The sequence below is a fragment of the Mustela nivalis genome (genome assembly GCF_964662115.1).
Source record: "Mustela nivalis genome assembly, chromosome: 3".
Lineage (NCBI taxonomy): Eukaryota > Metazoa > Chordata > Mammalia > Carnivora > Mustelidae > Mustela > Mustela nivalis.
This window is the reverse complement of record NC_139022.1, coordinates 90,954,054-90,970,542: the sequence shown is the minus strand read 5'-3', so window position 1 is coordinate 90,970,542 and position 16,489 is coordinate 90,954,054. Positions and strand designations below refer to the sequence as shown.

At 42.5% G+C, this 16,489-nt stretch overlaps 1 long non-coding RNA gene across 5 annotated transcripts in view; it reads left to right on the top strand.

Annotated features, from left to right (window-relative positions):
* LOC309862249 overlaps positions 1-16,489 on the top strand; it is a 103,946-nt gene that overhangs the window by 68,676 nt on the left and 18,781 nt on the right. For all 5 annotated transcript variants that reach the window (XR_014310375.1, XR_014310376.1, XR_014310377.1 and 2 more), the window contains one exon: positions 5,563-5,663. This is a non-coding gene — a long non-coding RNA (uncharacterized lncRNA). The remainder of the gene's footprint in view (positions 1-5,562; positions 5,664-16,489) is intronic.

Below are 16,489 nucleotides of genomic sequence, written 5' to 3'. Positions count from 1 at the left end.
TAAATATTTACATCTAGAAACAAGTGTATGTATGCACGTGCACACACACTTACACACACAGGTGCACACACACGTTTGTGTTTAAACTGTTAGAGGAGTAGAAATCATAACGGAAATGAGAACTTTTATTTCAAACGATCATTTACATCTCTCACTGATTTCTTAGAATCTTCTGCATGCTATGAATTCCCTGGAGAGTCTTCTCCTTCTTTCAACTGACAAAGCCACAAAGACATTACAACAATCACAAAAATCTGTTTCTAGACAGTCTCTGGTAGACAACCAATCACCACTTTTCCCGTTTTCCATCCTTTCAAAAATCAAGGAAAGTAAGGGGGAACCAACAATACAGCCCAACAGCAACACTTTCTTAACAAATTATTTTCTGCTATTCTCCACGTGGTCAGTAGCTTAAGAGGCCAAGAAATATCCGAAGGACTACTCTGTCAGGTGATTTTAAACATCGGCCCGTTCTTGTCAAGTAGAGATCGCATTTCCTTGGGAGACTTGAGTAGTTCCTTGAGAGTGATTTGGGTCTCTGAGCCAAATATGTATGTAGGCGCTGTGGTGGAGAGTATTTGCCAGTGAGACTATCCAGTGCCCAGGTACACAGGCACTATGTGTTTTGCTACAAATGTTTTCCCAGTAAACAAGAGCGGAGCCATCAAAAGAAAGGGAATGCTAATTTTAAATCAATTAAACTCAAACAGAAAGCTTCCTTTGGGTATAGTTGCCTTTTAGTAAGCACACTAATTTTGGAGACTTGTAGTATTTACCCACAAATTGTTTTTGAAGTATCTGTGGCAGTGAGGAGTTGAAACCAAACTGGTCTATCCCGCAGCTCCTTCCAGTCTTGAATTATTGACAGTGGAATTTAATGGAGCCATTATTGTTCATCACCCTGCTCTAGTCGATATAAATGCATACTCTCTCCTGGTTGCATGATAGAGCATTCCTGTGTAAGGTTCACTGACACAAAAGGGGATACCTAGGAAATCAGGACCCACATGGTTCTGTGGGTCCCTCTGCCAGTCACATTAGGACCACTAGACAGAAGGAAATACATCCAGATCAACTGGCCCAGGAGATCAGTCTAGGGAGGAGAATGGACTCCAGACTATGGGATCTGTCCAGGTGAAGCCAACCCAGCCCTTGACCTCAATTAAAGATGTGCCTCTGGCCCTGATGGCCACTGGGGACACATGGGAAGGGAAGAGTTGCAGAGCTGGAGTCCTTGCCAATCCAGTTCAGTCAAAGGGAGGATCATGGTCTCGAGTCTACAGAGAGGAAAATAGTTGGTTCGATTTGACACAAAGAGACGGCTCCCAGAGATGACAACCATAGCCTGGCATTTTACACAAACAGATCAAAGGTGGTAAAAGAATTCCTGCAAATATTTGCTCACCTTCCAATGCACGAGTCACTAAACATCCAGTGTTTGGGGTTGAGATTTGCCATCATTGTTTTTATTGTTGTCTGGGGTGAGTTATTGGATTGAAAGCAATTTGGATATTGTCTCCCTCCACGCGGCTCTGTAGCCAAAAAGAGATTGATGAAAAGCAGGGGTTTGGGGTGAGTGATTCCAACACAGTGTTTCTCAGAGCAATACAAATGATAAGGCTGTTACTTGGGAAAACAACAGTCCGTAAGAGTGATTTCATTGTCTCTGATGGGGAAGGGCGGGCATAAACATTGAGTACAGTTCATGACATTGGGGAATGACGGATGATAGGATGCTACACAGTCTTGTTTCCTCATAAGGATTCCTTAATGTTTGCAAAAGCCATATTTTTGTACGGTCTAGGAGGCAGCAAGACAACTCGGCGGTCGTCCTTGACATAGGAACAGCACTTAAAATTTTACCAAATACTTTAATACATGTTATCCTAATTGATCCTCAGATTCACACCCCAGGTAGGAGGGCAAGCACTCCTGTTTTACCAGTGAAGAAACTGAGGGTCAGAGAGGTAATTGACTGGTCTCGTTTTACCTAGCCAAAATGTTCCTTCTCGTCCACCAGCACGCCCACTCTTAGAGTGGGAATCAGGGGACTGGATATCCGTTATTTGTTTCTCATCAAGTATTTAGTGAACATGTATTACATCTCAGTTGCCTCTCCATCCTATAGGATTATTAGCAATCATGGAACAATACTGGTTTTAAAATAAGAGGTATATGACTGAAACCTAGCAGCATTTTTCGAAGCCAATCAGAATAAATGAGCTGTAGGTAACTTTTTAACCTGCTGTGTAAGTTCCACTTGAATCCAACAAGACCAGCAACCCACACCTGAAAGATGGTCCTCCCACACACTCAGTTTTCAGCCATACATGTAAGGCACTCCAACTAAGTTCTAAGGGAAAAAGAAATCTCATCTTAGTCTTGGATTTATGTTTTACAAATATTTTTGCAAACATTATTGACAAAAAGCAATACTTGCTTGGGTTTTGGGATTGCATTAGTGACAACCAAGTATTTTTATGTACATGATTCAATTAAAGCCTCACTCCATCCTTGAAGACAAGAAGAGATAAACATTCTTACCCACTTGCCACTGGAGTCCCTTTGGGAAGGTGGGCACACTAAGCCTGAGAGAGATCAAGGGGCACCCTGGGAACATGAATCAGGCATGAAGTTACCAAACCTGAGCTTGAAGGGCAGGTCCACCACTTGCTCTTATAAAGGCCTTGGAGCAAGCTTCTGAATCTCCCTGAGCTCCAGGAAAAACTTCGTGAACTTACAAGACAGGCCAGGTACTTACCTGCTCTTTTTCAGTCCTGCATCCACCTTTCTCCACTCAGCTGTACAAACCTGGAGCTAGAAACCTGCGGCCCACAGGTCTCAGTCTCCCTCACCTATGACTTCCTCTCAGTTTCTACCGTGGGAAGCACTGGTAGAAAGAGACCCAGCATCAGAGGGTGGGAGCAGAGGGAGCTGTTCCTCTCTCTTGGTTTACCAGCATCTCTGGAGGTGCCTGCTTCCATTTGTGATTCTAGCTCCCACAGTGGGGCTGCTCTCCATGGTTCTAGTCCAATAGCAAGTGGGCTCCAGGACTCTGCCAACTTGATCTCTCTTTTTTGCCTCCAGCCCATAGAAGTAGTTCCCGAAGCTACTAGTTTCTGGGAATGACCTCTTCTTTTCAACTGTTCCCCCAGCACCTACTCCTCCTGTTTGCTTTTATAACCCGTGCAAAAAAATGTATAAACAATTTCTTGTATGAAACTTCTTTAAATATCTAAAATGGGCTCTGTTTTCTTAAATCCAACCCGACCAATACACAGAAGAACCTAAGAACTGCCCCATCGTTACAGTGTTAATATCAAATAATCAAAAATGAAAACACTTGCCACTGTTCTATGTTGGGAACCACAGCACTGCTCTCCCAAGGCCCTGTCATTGGAGCAGGATTGTCTATATGAGGATTGTCTCCAATCACAGAATGCTTCCAAATACTGAGAAGCTTAAGACTTTTTAATGACGCATGCACCAATTTAATGTAATTTCCAAAACAGGGATGATAAAAATACTGACCTACCTCATAGAGCTGGTTGGAACAACTAATTAGCTCTCATAAAAACACTTCAACCACCTAAAGTACCTCATAAAAGTTTATTATGAATAGTAATGCTAATAGTTAAACATATAATGATGGGCATCAAATGGGCACGCTCCACAAGCCGATGGTGTTTTAAATTCTCTTTATGATCTCACTGTTGTTTAGCAGTTCATATGTTGAGAGCTCTTCACAGCTGTAAATTAGTTAATCCCCATGACACTCACTCCTGAGAGATAGGTCAGTATTATTTTCTATTACTATGGCAACAAATCCTATGTAAATGCCCAGTGATAGAAGTTGGAGCTGAGAAACAAGAAAGGTTAAGTGACTTGTTCAAGGCCACACATCAAGTAGCTGGCAGGGTCAGCTTTAAAATGCAGAGGCGCTGACCCCACCGCTCACTCCAGTCCACCTGGTCAGCCCTGAGGGGATCCATGATGTTCATTTGCTTAGAAATTCAGTGAAACAGAAAATTTCAATATGGTCTCTCTCTTGGAACAAAACAAAATAGGAACAATTGTAGTTTGCAGGCATATAATTAAATGATTTTATTTTGTTCACCCATCAATGAGAGGCAGTTACAGGCAGGGCAGCACAAATTCTAAAGACAGACCTTTCGAATTCATACCCCAGCTCAGCCTCTGCCACACACTTGCTGCGCAAACTTGATCACGCTACTTGACTGCTCTGAACCTCAGTTTCGGGGCCTAATCATAGTAAAATGAAGCTAGTAATGGGATCTACTTCACATGCTTACTGTGAGGATTTAATGTTGAGCTCTTAAAATGAGCCAGGTAGATAATAAGCATTCAGCCATTGCCCGCCGAAGCCACCCTATTGCACAAGAAATATTTTTGCTTTCCAGCAGTGTTGTATTGAGGACAGAGTTGCTTAAGACACAGACCGTGCCCTCACTGAGCCTCCAGTGCAGTAGGTTTCTACAGTGTGTAACTTGCCAAACAATGTAAGAAGACATCTCCCTGATATGGGACCATTAATTGTTCAAGCAAGGCCACATGTTTCAAAGCAAATGATGCGATTATTCAGTTCTCTGATAGGGAGTGCTCCTTCTGCTCCCTTCCTTACCTGTTCTCGGGTTTCTGTTTTCATTTAATTAACTTCATTTACAGTTTTGTAAAAAGGCAGAACACAAGTGAACAGTCACTGAAAGGTTTCACGTGTTAGAGTGTTCCATGGGTGCTTAAGGTAACAGGATCCTTTCCGGCCAAAGTGTTCAGGCATGAGGTAGAACAGGAATTTGGTGTTAAAAGGTAAGTCTGGTTTCAAAGCCCCAAGATGGCTGTACTGGTTGGTGGGGGAGGTTAGGAGGCTGGCTCTAAGGAGCGAGTGGCGGACATGAACAATGGGATACCAGACCTTAACAAAGGAAGAATGGAAGGATGGTTACTGAACGCCCGTTATGATCCAGCAACTGTGTTGGCATCTTATGTTACTTAACAAAGGTCACGTGACTGGTAAGTGACCCTGCTGAGACCCAAATCAAATTCACCTGTTCCAAGTGTGAGGCACTGCCAAAGATCCATCGATGACTCTAGCAGTGGAGAGAGCATGACACGAAGTGGACCTTTTCTGAGATTACTCTGGACATAGAAAGGATTTAACAGGGAGTCTGGGAAAAGCCAGAGAGGGAGATTAATAGTATGCAAAGAGGGATAAAAGCTGGCCTAGAAGGGTGACGTCAGACTCGAAGGGAGAGCTGCCCAGTGACTCAGCCCTAGCTGCATAAAAGAGCCACCTGGAGACAATGTTAAAACTACTACTGCGTAAACTCACTGACTCTTGTAGACAGCAGTAGGTGGGAAACCAAGGATACCATGTAAAGCTTACACTAAAAAGAAAGCAGATAGAAAGAGTTAATTAAAAAACAGGGAACTCAGGGCATTTGTTTTTTATTATAAAAATAAGCATCATAAAATTTACCATCTTAAGTATGTGTAAGTGTGCAGTTCACTAGTGTGAAATATATTTACCTGGTTGTGAAACAGATCTATTGAACCTTTCCATCTTGCAAAACTGAAATTCCATGGCTGCTGAACTAATGGCCAGCCCCTGGGAACCGCCATTCTACCTGCTTTACATCCCTCAGGTAAGTGGAATCATAGAGTTCTTGTCCTTTTGGGACTGGCTTATTTCACCTGGCATAGTGCATCAGAGTTCACCTATGTTACAGCATGTCACAAGATTTCATGTTTTTAAGGCTGCATAGTAGTATTCTGTTGTAGGTCACCACATTCTGTTCACCCATTCCATAGTCAGATATTTGAGTTGCTTTCACCTCTCAGCTACTGTGACTAGTGCTGCCATGAACATGGTTATGGAGGTATCTCTTCAAGAACCCCACTTTCAGTTCTGTGGAGATATACCCAGGAATGGGATTTCCAGATAATATGGTAGTTCGATTTTTTATTTTTTGAGTATAACTTCCATACTGTTTCCACAGCAGTTGCATCATTTTACAATCCCATCAACAAAGCACAAGGGCTACAGTTCCTCCATATCCCTGCCAACACTTACAATGTTCTGGCTTTTTCATAGTATCCACCCAAAATGGTGTGACTAGGGGCACTTTTTAGAGGTATAAATACAAAAATAATTTCTGAAACAAAAATAATTATTATCCTAGATACCAAAATAACTTTGAAAACGATGAAAACAAATTCTATAGGAAAACATAGCAAATGTGCCGTAAACATAAAAATAACATAAAATAATACAGCAGAATCAAGACCATCAGCGTTGTCAATAAATAAGTATATGGCTTAATTCACTTGCTCCAGGATTCTCTGTGTGGCTTACAAAGCAAGACCCAACTATATGTTCTACTCAAGAAACACAATACAAGTAATTCACAAAGGCTAGGAATGGGCAAAGATTTTGTAGGCAAAGGAAACAATGAAAAGCAAGGTTGTGCTCCTAATATCCTGGCATATACATTCCGGGGGGGGGGGGGGGGGGTGCAAACTGCATTGTGTCTCTGTTAAATTCCCTATTTGGGTAATGGCATGGTTGTTATGAAAGAGAATATTCTTCTTTTTTGGAAGTACATACTAAAGAAATTTTATGGGTGAAGGACTCAGTCTCAAAACGTTCAGAAAAAAAATCGTGGGAATGATAAAATGCCACAAAATATAAATAGTTGTGAAATCAAGTGTATATGTGAGTTCTTTGCAGTTTCTTGCAACTTTTCTGTTAGCTGGAAGTTTTACCAAAACAAAGAGTTTCAAAAAAATAATCATAATACCCAGATCTGACTCTCCAGAGTTTCTAAGTCTGTTAGCTGCAAAATCAAGCCAATACTATGGTATTTTTTAAAAAGCAGCTAATTCTAATGTGCATTCAGTATTGAGAGCCAATGCCGCACTCAATCCATGACCCCTAATTACTTAACTGGTAACAAAAAGGGAGAGACAAAGGAAGCCAATAGAAGGCAGAGAAATGGCCCCAAAGATATCCAAGTCTTTATCCTCAGAACCTCTGAGTGTTATCTGTTTGGCAGAAAGGACTTTGCAGACATGATTGATTTAAGAGTCTTGAGACAGGGAGATTATCCTAGATTATCTAGGCAGACCCTAAATGTAGTCACAGTGTCCTTGTAAGAGGAAGGCAGAGGGAGATTTGACTGCAGAAGGAGAAGTAGATGTCCATGTGACAATGGAAGCAAGAGGTTGGCATGACGTAGTCAGGAGTCAAGGAATGCCTGAAGCCGTGAGAAACTGGAAGAGCCGAGGAACACATTCTCTCCTGGATCCTGTAGTAGGAACCAGCCCTTGATTTTACACCTCGGTTTTTAGCCCTACAAAACTCATTTCAGACTGTTAGCCTCCCAAAGTGTCAGAGAATCAACTTGTGTTATGCCCCTGTGTTGGGGTAATTTGTCAAAGGAGCAATGGAAAACTCATATGAAGACTTCACTGTTGTAGAGATAAAGGGACAAACGTGGTACCATGAATAGAAGTATGACCTGCTCAAGAGGACAAGTGAGTTTTATACCCATTCATTTTCATATACCCTGAAAAGAATGGGAAAATGGATAACCCATGGATGAGACATTTTACACAGATTTCTGCAAAATGAAAAGTGAAAAGGGACATGCTGATAGATGAAAGAGAGACATGGAACCACAACCCCAAACATTTGAGGCAGGAGATTGCAGAGAATTGCCCAGAGCATCCCTTGTAAGCCTCCAAGCCTAGATCTGGCATATAAGACAGAGGAGGTGATAAAACATTGGGCTAACAAAGAAGATTCTTTGAACATCTATACATAAAACAGTTGTATTAGGGAGTGCCATCTCCCGCTCCTTCTCCTCTTTGCTACACACAGCCCAGCTTTTATCCCTGATTAAAATTCTGGTGGGCTCCTCTTTAAGGAAACTGAATAAATATTGATTGGGAGAAGCTAAGAGTCTGTGTTGGATGTTTTTGCCCAGAGATATGTTCTCCTCATATTGACCTAAGTTGAGGGCCCTGGCCTGCTTACCCCAGAGCAAAACCTATTGGTGATGGGTCCCAACCTGTTCACTGTGATCAAGCAGAACATCTTTCTGTATAGGACAGAGGAGATCTGTATCACCTACCTAGTCCTTGTCTTGTAAATATGAATAGCAATGGGTCCATTAGAAACTCAGCGGGGAGTGGGGGGGAAATGGGGGGAGAAACTCCAGGGGGGAAAGGGCAATGGAAGCAACAATCAAAAGATATGTGAGAAATTCATGGTTCAACTGTGAAGCATTCTACAACTTTAAGTAACCATAGCAATGTAAGGCAAGAGAAACCTTTTGACCTTGAAGCTTATAACCATTGTATCCCAAGTAGCCCAGAGGATATTTCATTGAGCTCATAAAGGAGGAAATGGAATCCTAACATACAACTTGGCTTTGCAGTGTGAGCAATATGCACATAGCTATAATAATGTCAGTGCTCTTCTTTGATTTTCAGTCTATAGCAAAAGCTCATAAAAGTTAATTATTGTTTCAGAACAGATATAATGTTAACCATCTTGAAAATGTTAAAGTGAAGACATGGCTGTGATGAGGTAGGAGTTGGCAAGGGAGGGGTAAAATAGAGAAATGTAATAAAGAGGATAAAGTGGGAATCAGAGAGATATAAATATAATACCTAATATCACAAAGTTATCTAATAAAATAACTCAAAAGTAAACAATATAAAGATCAAACACTGCAGGGGTAGACAGGTGGGGTCTAATACAAATGAGCTAAGTCTTGGTCTTTCATAGCTGAGAGTCAATATATATTGCCTAAAGCTAAAAAAAATCAAAAAATGAAAGTATATTATTTAGAGGCATGAAGGTGATTATTAGAAGGCTTGAACTCAAAGGCATGACTGCAAGAGGTTGCTTCTGGAGACTGGACTGGGATGGAGAAAGGAAGGTTGAAAGACTGTAGCTTTTCATCATAAATTCTTCTGTTCTATGTGATTTTTCTTTTTACCACATGGAGGGATTTCTCTAATGACATGAGTTTTAAAATAAGTTATAAGGACATGGTAGATCTTCAATTACTGGCGGCCTAGTGTTATTTATCTAGGACTACCTTATGTTGCTTTGGGGCCCTTATTTAAGGGCTGATTATATACTAATAGTCTCTAGTCATAGACTCTACAGTTAGTTGCTGATTCTTATGTTGATAAAGGGGGTAGAGGAAAAAAGGAAACGGGGAAGGGAAAGATATGATAGGAAAGTCAAGGTAAAAGAGAAGTCAAGAGGGTCAAATTATTGAAGTCAAATTCAGAGCAGAATAGGTTAGATTCCCAACAGGAAGGAGCTTCAGAGAGCAAAAATCCAGATGTCATTTGGGACATCATTCCCATAGACCAACACACTCTTAAAATGGTGTCAGTCATGAGCTCTGCTATAGTCGTCCTCTCGGCTTTGTGCTCAACAGGCTTCCTTCTGGCATTCTCCAGCCCTGCCCCCTTCCCATACACACAAACACACACACACGTGTGTGCACACACATGTACTGTTCATCTCTACCAGTTCCATGACAATACAAAGGCCTTTTCCAAGTGCCACCAACTTCACATCTTTCCCAATGATCTCAGACCCTAACAATCTCTCACTTGACAAACATTTTCAGACTTGATGATAGTTGATATCTGCCATATGCTTTACTAATTGTTTGGGTTTCCTAAGCCCTTCATCCCAACAAGATCACAAGTTCTTCTAAGGGAAGAAACCCTGACAACCTTCTTCTGCCTCATCTACAGAACCTAGCCCAGAGTTGGGCTTCAAATAAGTAATTACAACTCTAGTTAGAGCAGTAGGTAATAGATGAAGTTTTCATTTTAGCTGAAACAAGTTTCTTCCCTCCCTGGCATTGTATTATGAGGAGGAACCTAATATATGTCACTAGTCCTGTTTATGGTTATGATTTCCCATGCAATGCCGGTCACCTTTTATTCTCTGAGATAGGCAGTGTTGAAGGTTGGGGACATTAGGAAGAGGAGGTACAGCACCATCCATGGCGGACTTTTGGTCCAATACATACTACCCTTCCTAAACAACAGAGTCATCCAGATAACAGGCATGAGCTCCTAACTCATGGGTCAGAGGGAGGCATGGCATATGACTTAACCTTTGTTGCCAAGAGCACAGGGCTCCTCTGGGAAGCACACATAGGACTTGGCATGAGATAGAGAAGGAAGACTGTTTGCTAGGCATTCACCGTCCTCACTTCCTCCATCCTTCCCCCACTACTCCATACACGTGCTCCTGCCTGAAATGTGAGTTCTTCCAATTATTTTGGCATCTATGCCAAAGTCGCTTTCTTGTATTCATGTTAGCAGACTTCTTTCAAGCTCAGGTCAAGACCTCTGCTCTCAAAGGAAGCACGTCAACATTTCTCCCCCTCGTTGCCCCTCACATCATGGCAACCACTTGCAACGTGTGTTTATCCAGAAAGCCCCAGGCAGCCAACATGCTCAGACAAGCTGAACAGAAAACTCTACTGTGTACAGGAGAAGAGTTTTTGGTGTGCCCTCTGGCCCTGAAAATAACACTGGTTTTGTTATGAAGATTTATTTACCTTCAAAGCTTTGTTCCCACAAGTGTACAGAAATATCTACTCACACACACTGTTGACGGAACTGCCTTCTCTTCCCTGGTCGTGAAAAAATTCACAGAGGCTAGGACACTCCCGGTGTGTCTGAGTGAAAATAATTCTATCGCTCATTCTTTCTCCAACTTCTTTTGCAATTTGACAGGCAAGTCTGAATCAAAGGGGACACTTCCATGGCAATAAAGAAGCAGCCAAGAGTCTAGTTGTGGTGGCTGATTAAATCACAGATTTTAACCATTCCTTCTGGGTTGCAGCACTTTTCCCTAGAGCTCCTTTGTAATGGGGCTATAGCACCATTTATTATTTACAATTGCCTTTTTTCCTTGTGAGATCAGGCTTTGTTTAAAAGTCCATTTAGGATTGGTCATACTTCAACTAAGGGTCAGTTGAAGCTTCCAAGTAATCTGCTGTGTGTCAGATGTCATTACGTTACAAGCCCCAAAACCAGCGCATAAAGAAATAAATTTACCTAAATTCGAAGAAGTTGAGATAAGTGGTAACAGAACCCAAATCTGTGCAAGGACGTGTCAAAGAGAAAGAAACGACGGTGCTACCATTTCCTTTGCTGTCTGGTGTATGTGACACTCATCCCCGGCACGTGAATATTTATGTATACTTTGTGCGAATCTTGCTAATTGTAATTATGATTGCTTACTACAGTTTCCAAGGTAACAGTTGTCACTGCAATGCTTCACTGCCAACTCAATTTCCATTCTCCTGCTGATATAACAAATATTGTGTGACATTTTAACTGAAAATATCTGTAAATGGGTGTCTGAGTGTAGTGTGTTTCTTTAAAAGGGAAGGAAAACAATTATTAGCTTTTCATTATTCATCTCAGTGGCACATTTGATCAGTAATTACTTCAATTTTATATTTAGAAAGGAATAAACTGGAGTCATACCGGGTCTCAGACTTGGAGGTTCTGCCTTCTGATCCTGCCTTTCCCAGTGACCCACGTGACCTTGGTTCCATAGCCAGGAGTTTGTCCAGAAACTGGGCTACAGTAAATGAAGGAGGACTCTTGGGCATCCCCCTTCCCCAGGGTACACTTACCATGTAGCATCTTTTATTCTCTGAGACACACAGCCTGGCTGTGATGATGAAGATAGAGCCTGAAGGAGACCAGACGGAGCAGGTACTCTTCATTGTGGCTGCCGTCTGTCTTCCCCCTAAAGAGCAGAATCATTCAGGTAGTGGGTCAGAAATACTCGGGAACAGGAGGTGTAAGTACAATTGATTCTAGTAATGACCAGGACAGAGGAACTTTTCCTCAGTCCCATAGTGCCCTCTCCAGGCAGGGAACCAGTCACGGATTCAGCTTCCCACCCACTTTGATGTCACTTCCTGTCTTGCCAGGAGAGGTAGGTCTCACATACAGTCCAGGGAGACAGCTGGCAAAGGAAGATGCTGTGATAGACCAGAGTGTGAGTTAGCTCTGGTTGAAGGCTTCATGAGGTTGCAAGTGAAAACAACAGACTGCAAGATTTTTAGTATCGTGTGTGGGTTTGTTTTTCATAATATGTTGCTCTTTCAACTATCACGAGTAATTGAAAATTGTATATTGAGAAGTTCCATCCCAGCATTAGCCAAACCAGGAGTCTGAAGCTTTGGTGAGCGCTTCTGATTTGCAAGACACATCAGAGAGTACAGTCCCTGCCCTCAGAAAACTGACGGTCTTGTGGAAGAAAAGCATTTGAACACACAAAAGAGCTTGAGAACAATAAATTCATAGTGCAGATCAGAGCATAATGGACGTTCAGAGAAGTGTGCGTGGAACTGGAGTAATCAGGAAGGTTTAGCAGATGGTGAGCCCTGAGCTGGGTATGAGGGGGAGAGAGAGAATTAACAAGAAAACAAAAAAATAGAGTACTACAGGCAAAGAACATCGAGAAGACATCTCAAACATCACTTAGATTTTTACTTGCCTGAATCTATCATTTCAAGCATAAATAAGGTCTAAACTAAAAAGAATGTGATTGCATTCAGTAGCCATGACTCTTTAGGCCCTGGGAAAGCTAAGAGGACAGACACAGACACGTGGGTGCCAAAGAACAGATGTTTCCTTTCAGGTTCCAAGATTAGTATTCCAAGCAAGTCTTACAGGAGGAAAAGCCCTTTGCCCATTCCCATGGCTTCCAACACCCTCCCAGTTTTAATTTCCTCCCACTCTCTCAGTAACCAGGACTCGTCCCAGGAAGAATCCACTATTTCTCCATCCTCTTTCCTTCCAGCCCATCGGGCATCTGGCCTCCTCTCTGCTTGGGACACCTTGTCCTTTTTGCACCACTCTTTCCAGGATCGTCAACTGGGGCCCTCCAGGGCATGCACCAGATCCCTGCACAAGTGTCCCTGAGGCTGAAATCCAGCCCAGCCTCCTGGAGGGGCTGCATCCACCCTAAAGAAGGGGTGTTTTGTAATTCATTTACCCAAGGAAGAGGGTTTTTCACTATTTGCACCAAGGTGCTGAATGTACTAGCAGTGGTCCTGAGCACTGCAGGGTCCAAGCTCTGCTAGATATTTTGAGGCCAGTGCTATCACTGGGGGCCTCCTCTTATGTCCAGCATGGGTCCCACATCTCACCTAAAGCGAGTCTGACCACAGTTTGCTTTGAGACCATGAGGCCTTGCAGATTCTTTTCAGGTACCTCTGTTTACTATATGAGGAAACACGGGGTAGGGGAGTCCATAGTCAGTAACCGGAGGCTAAGAAAGATGTCTCCAGACCCTCAGCTCAGAATAGCATTTTTAATTCTGATTCATGCCACCATCACCAAAGAATACTTACCATGCCTCTTGAATCCCTTGGTTTATAAACTAAAGATTTAGTTGTTCCAGAATCTAGTTCCTCTATTCAAGTTTCCTGGCTACCAGCCGATCAGATAGAATGTTCTCTCATTCCAACTCATCGGTTTAGGTCTTCCTCATTGACCACAAAAGAATTACTGAAAGATTTGAAGGAAAGATTATTTCAAAGTTTGGAAAGAGGGAAATCATTTAATATCTCAACGAGCTTAAATGGTCGGGTCCTTTGAAATCAGCATATAACACGACGATGATGATAAATCTTTTTTTCTAAAAATGCCTTTTCGGCACAAACTGAGCGACCACTTCACGAACAATTGGGCACCCAGATAATTGGAAATATTTCAGAAGAGCAAATGAAGCAAAAGAGATCATGGAAAGCTGGAAATATATGGATGCAATTTTGAGCCTAAATGAACATGCAGCGCCATATACAAAATAATCAGTGAGATGTGAAAACGAATGTGGATCCCTTTGATTTGAATCAACAGGGTGTGAAGGGCTCTTATTATTAAAGGCAAACCTTGATGCTGCCTCACCCTTGTCCAGATCCAGACATCCAAGGTCCTGGTTTTGGAGATGCACAAACTTGGCGCAGGGGCCCACCCCAGCAAGAGGCTGGAGAGAGTCCTGAGACCAGTACTCTTGGGCTGACTTTAACTCAGAAGCCTTCCTCCCTGTCGTTCTTCTGAAAAATTTTCCTCCCCATTAGCAGTCTTAGAAGTCCCTTCCCAGTACAGGGCCTTAAATGCAGGGAAGACAGGTGGCCTATATTGTTACCTGCAGTGTAGGGAAACTGATATGCTGTAGCACAAGAAGCTGCCACAGAACTACTTCTTCTAGAAAATTACCAAGGACGAAAAAAGAGCAGTGCTCTTCCTATCCCAAAGACAAAGAAAAAAAAAGAAAAAGAAAAAAGAAAATCAACGACCATTTTTTCAGAGCCCAAAGGAGCCCTAAAAACCTTCTCCAAGGATTTCCAAACTGTTCAGCCAAGTCCTGGGATATTGAAAGAGGCTACAGATAAAGAAAACGGGCTTGTGGTGAGATCACAAAAGCATTTTCAAACAAAAATTTGCTAGCGGCTTCCTTCAAAGTCAGTTTCAAAGTCACCTTAACATTGACCTGAGAAATAGGAGGAAAATCTGTAAGGCGGCAGGATTACATCTTGAAATCTTAATTGTTGTAGGTTCTATTCCCTTCTGCTTTCTTGGCCAATACGTGAGGCCATTTTTTTAAATAATTTTTAAGGTTTTATTTATTCATTTAACAGAGAGGGAGAATACAAGCGGGGAGAGCAGCAGGCAGAGTGGAGGGAGAAGCAAGCTCTCTGCTGAGCCAGTAGCAGGATGTGGGACTCGATCCCAGGACCCTGGGATCACAACCTGAGTCGAAAGCAGCCACTCAACGAACTGAGCCACTCAGGCATCCCTCAAGGCCATTTTTGTCCTTCTTCTGGCCGAATGGAAGACAGAACCAAATTCAAAGAAGGTGCTGGCCTAAGACAAGGACTACACAAAGCCTGTGGGTAAATCCTTCCCAGTTAAACTAAAGTTAAAGACTTTAGTTTAAGTTGGTTTTTTTTTTAGTGAAAGACCCAGTTAAAGACTGGCTGGAGGAAGGGGCAGGCAGGGAGGGCAGCGGGCAGAGGGGAGATTCAAATTGGGGGGGAAAAAAAGGCTACCTGAAGTTTTTAAGTGGGTAAAATAAAAGAGCATTCCTTACGGACTAGAAAGAAGAGAGAAAGGGTCATCAAGGTGGGCTGACCCAGTAACTGAGGGTAATCACGCGAGCATCCGGGGCGTCTGCAACCCTCCAGAACCAAAGAAGGGAGATGTGACACCAAGAGTGTGGGTGAGGAAGAGAAGGGGGAAATTTGCCTAGACCCGGATGGCAACAGAACAGGGAAGACTCATCTGGGAAGCTTCCTCTGAGGCAAAGTAGATGGGGACACACTGCCCCTGTTCCTGGAAGCGCAGTAATAGGAGAAGGCTTCCGGGAATCCTGTACTGATATCCCTGGCTGAATGGACCTGGGATAGGAAGGGGACATTTAGAAAAAAATAATCCCATCAAAGACCCCCCATTGCTTTACACACTTTAATTGACCCAAACACATTTAAATGACTGACTGACAAACTGGGATGAACCCAGTTCTTTTTACCTTATAGTTCAAAGAAAACCTGAAGATAAAGCGATTTTGTCTCAGAGTTGTTTTGCCCTCCTTCTATTTATAAAGAAGAAGGTCCAAGTGCTGATTTTCAGGGTGCTTAATCATTTTCCTCCCATTCTCCCTGATGAAGAAACTTTCAACCAGATAATGTGATTTTTAAAAACCAAACCTGCTATTTTACTAGCAGGAAGAGCAGTGGTGAGGAGTGTGAGGGCAGGGACTAATACACATAACATCAAATCTGTGACCAAATACTGTAGGCATGGTGAAATGCATCAAAACACAATGTGACTAAAACAGTAGACACTGTTCACCAAGAATGCCTCGCCCCAGTGCATCTGCCCCACCATTTTCTTGTGTCCAACAAGATGGAAAAAATGGGTCAGATGCTTGCAGCCGGCCAGATTGCAGGAGTGACCTGAGCAGCCCTCAGTGAGAAGATACAATTAGTGAGATTTTACCCACAGTTGCATGAAAATGCCTGGAACCTCCTCTGGGGCAGTATCGCTACAGCTTCTAAAACTCTGAAAAGTCTGCAGAGACTTATATCCTGATATTTATGAGTTTGAGTTACTGAAATAGTAAGAGAAGAAAAATTAACTGGATACCAAAACTGTGGTGCTGGGCTCCATCCCCAGTGCTCATCTTGGTTCTTCCCAGTGGGGAGACTCACTGGCAAAGAATCTTACTCCTTAATCACTGAGTGCAGTAGGAAACACTGTTACGTTTTCCTACAGTTCATTATTTGAAATGGTATTTTTATGGTAAAACAGACATATACGGAATTTGAAAAGTCAAATGAATTTCTAACAAGGAATTTTCCCATTTTCTGGTTGGAATATGGTCCCAGACTTCCAA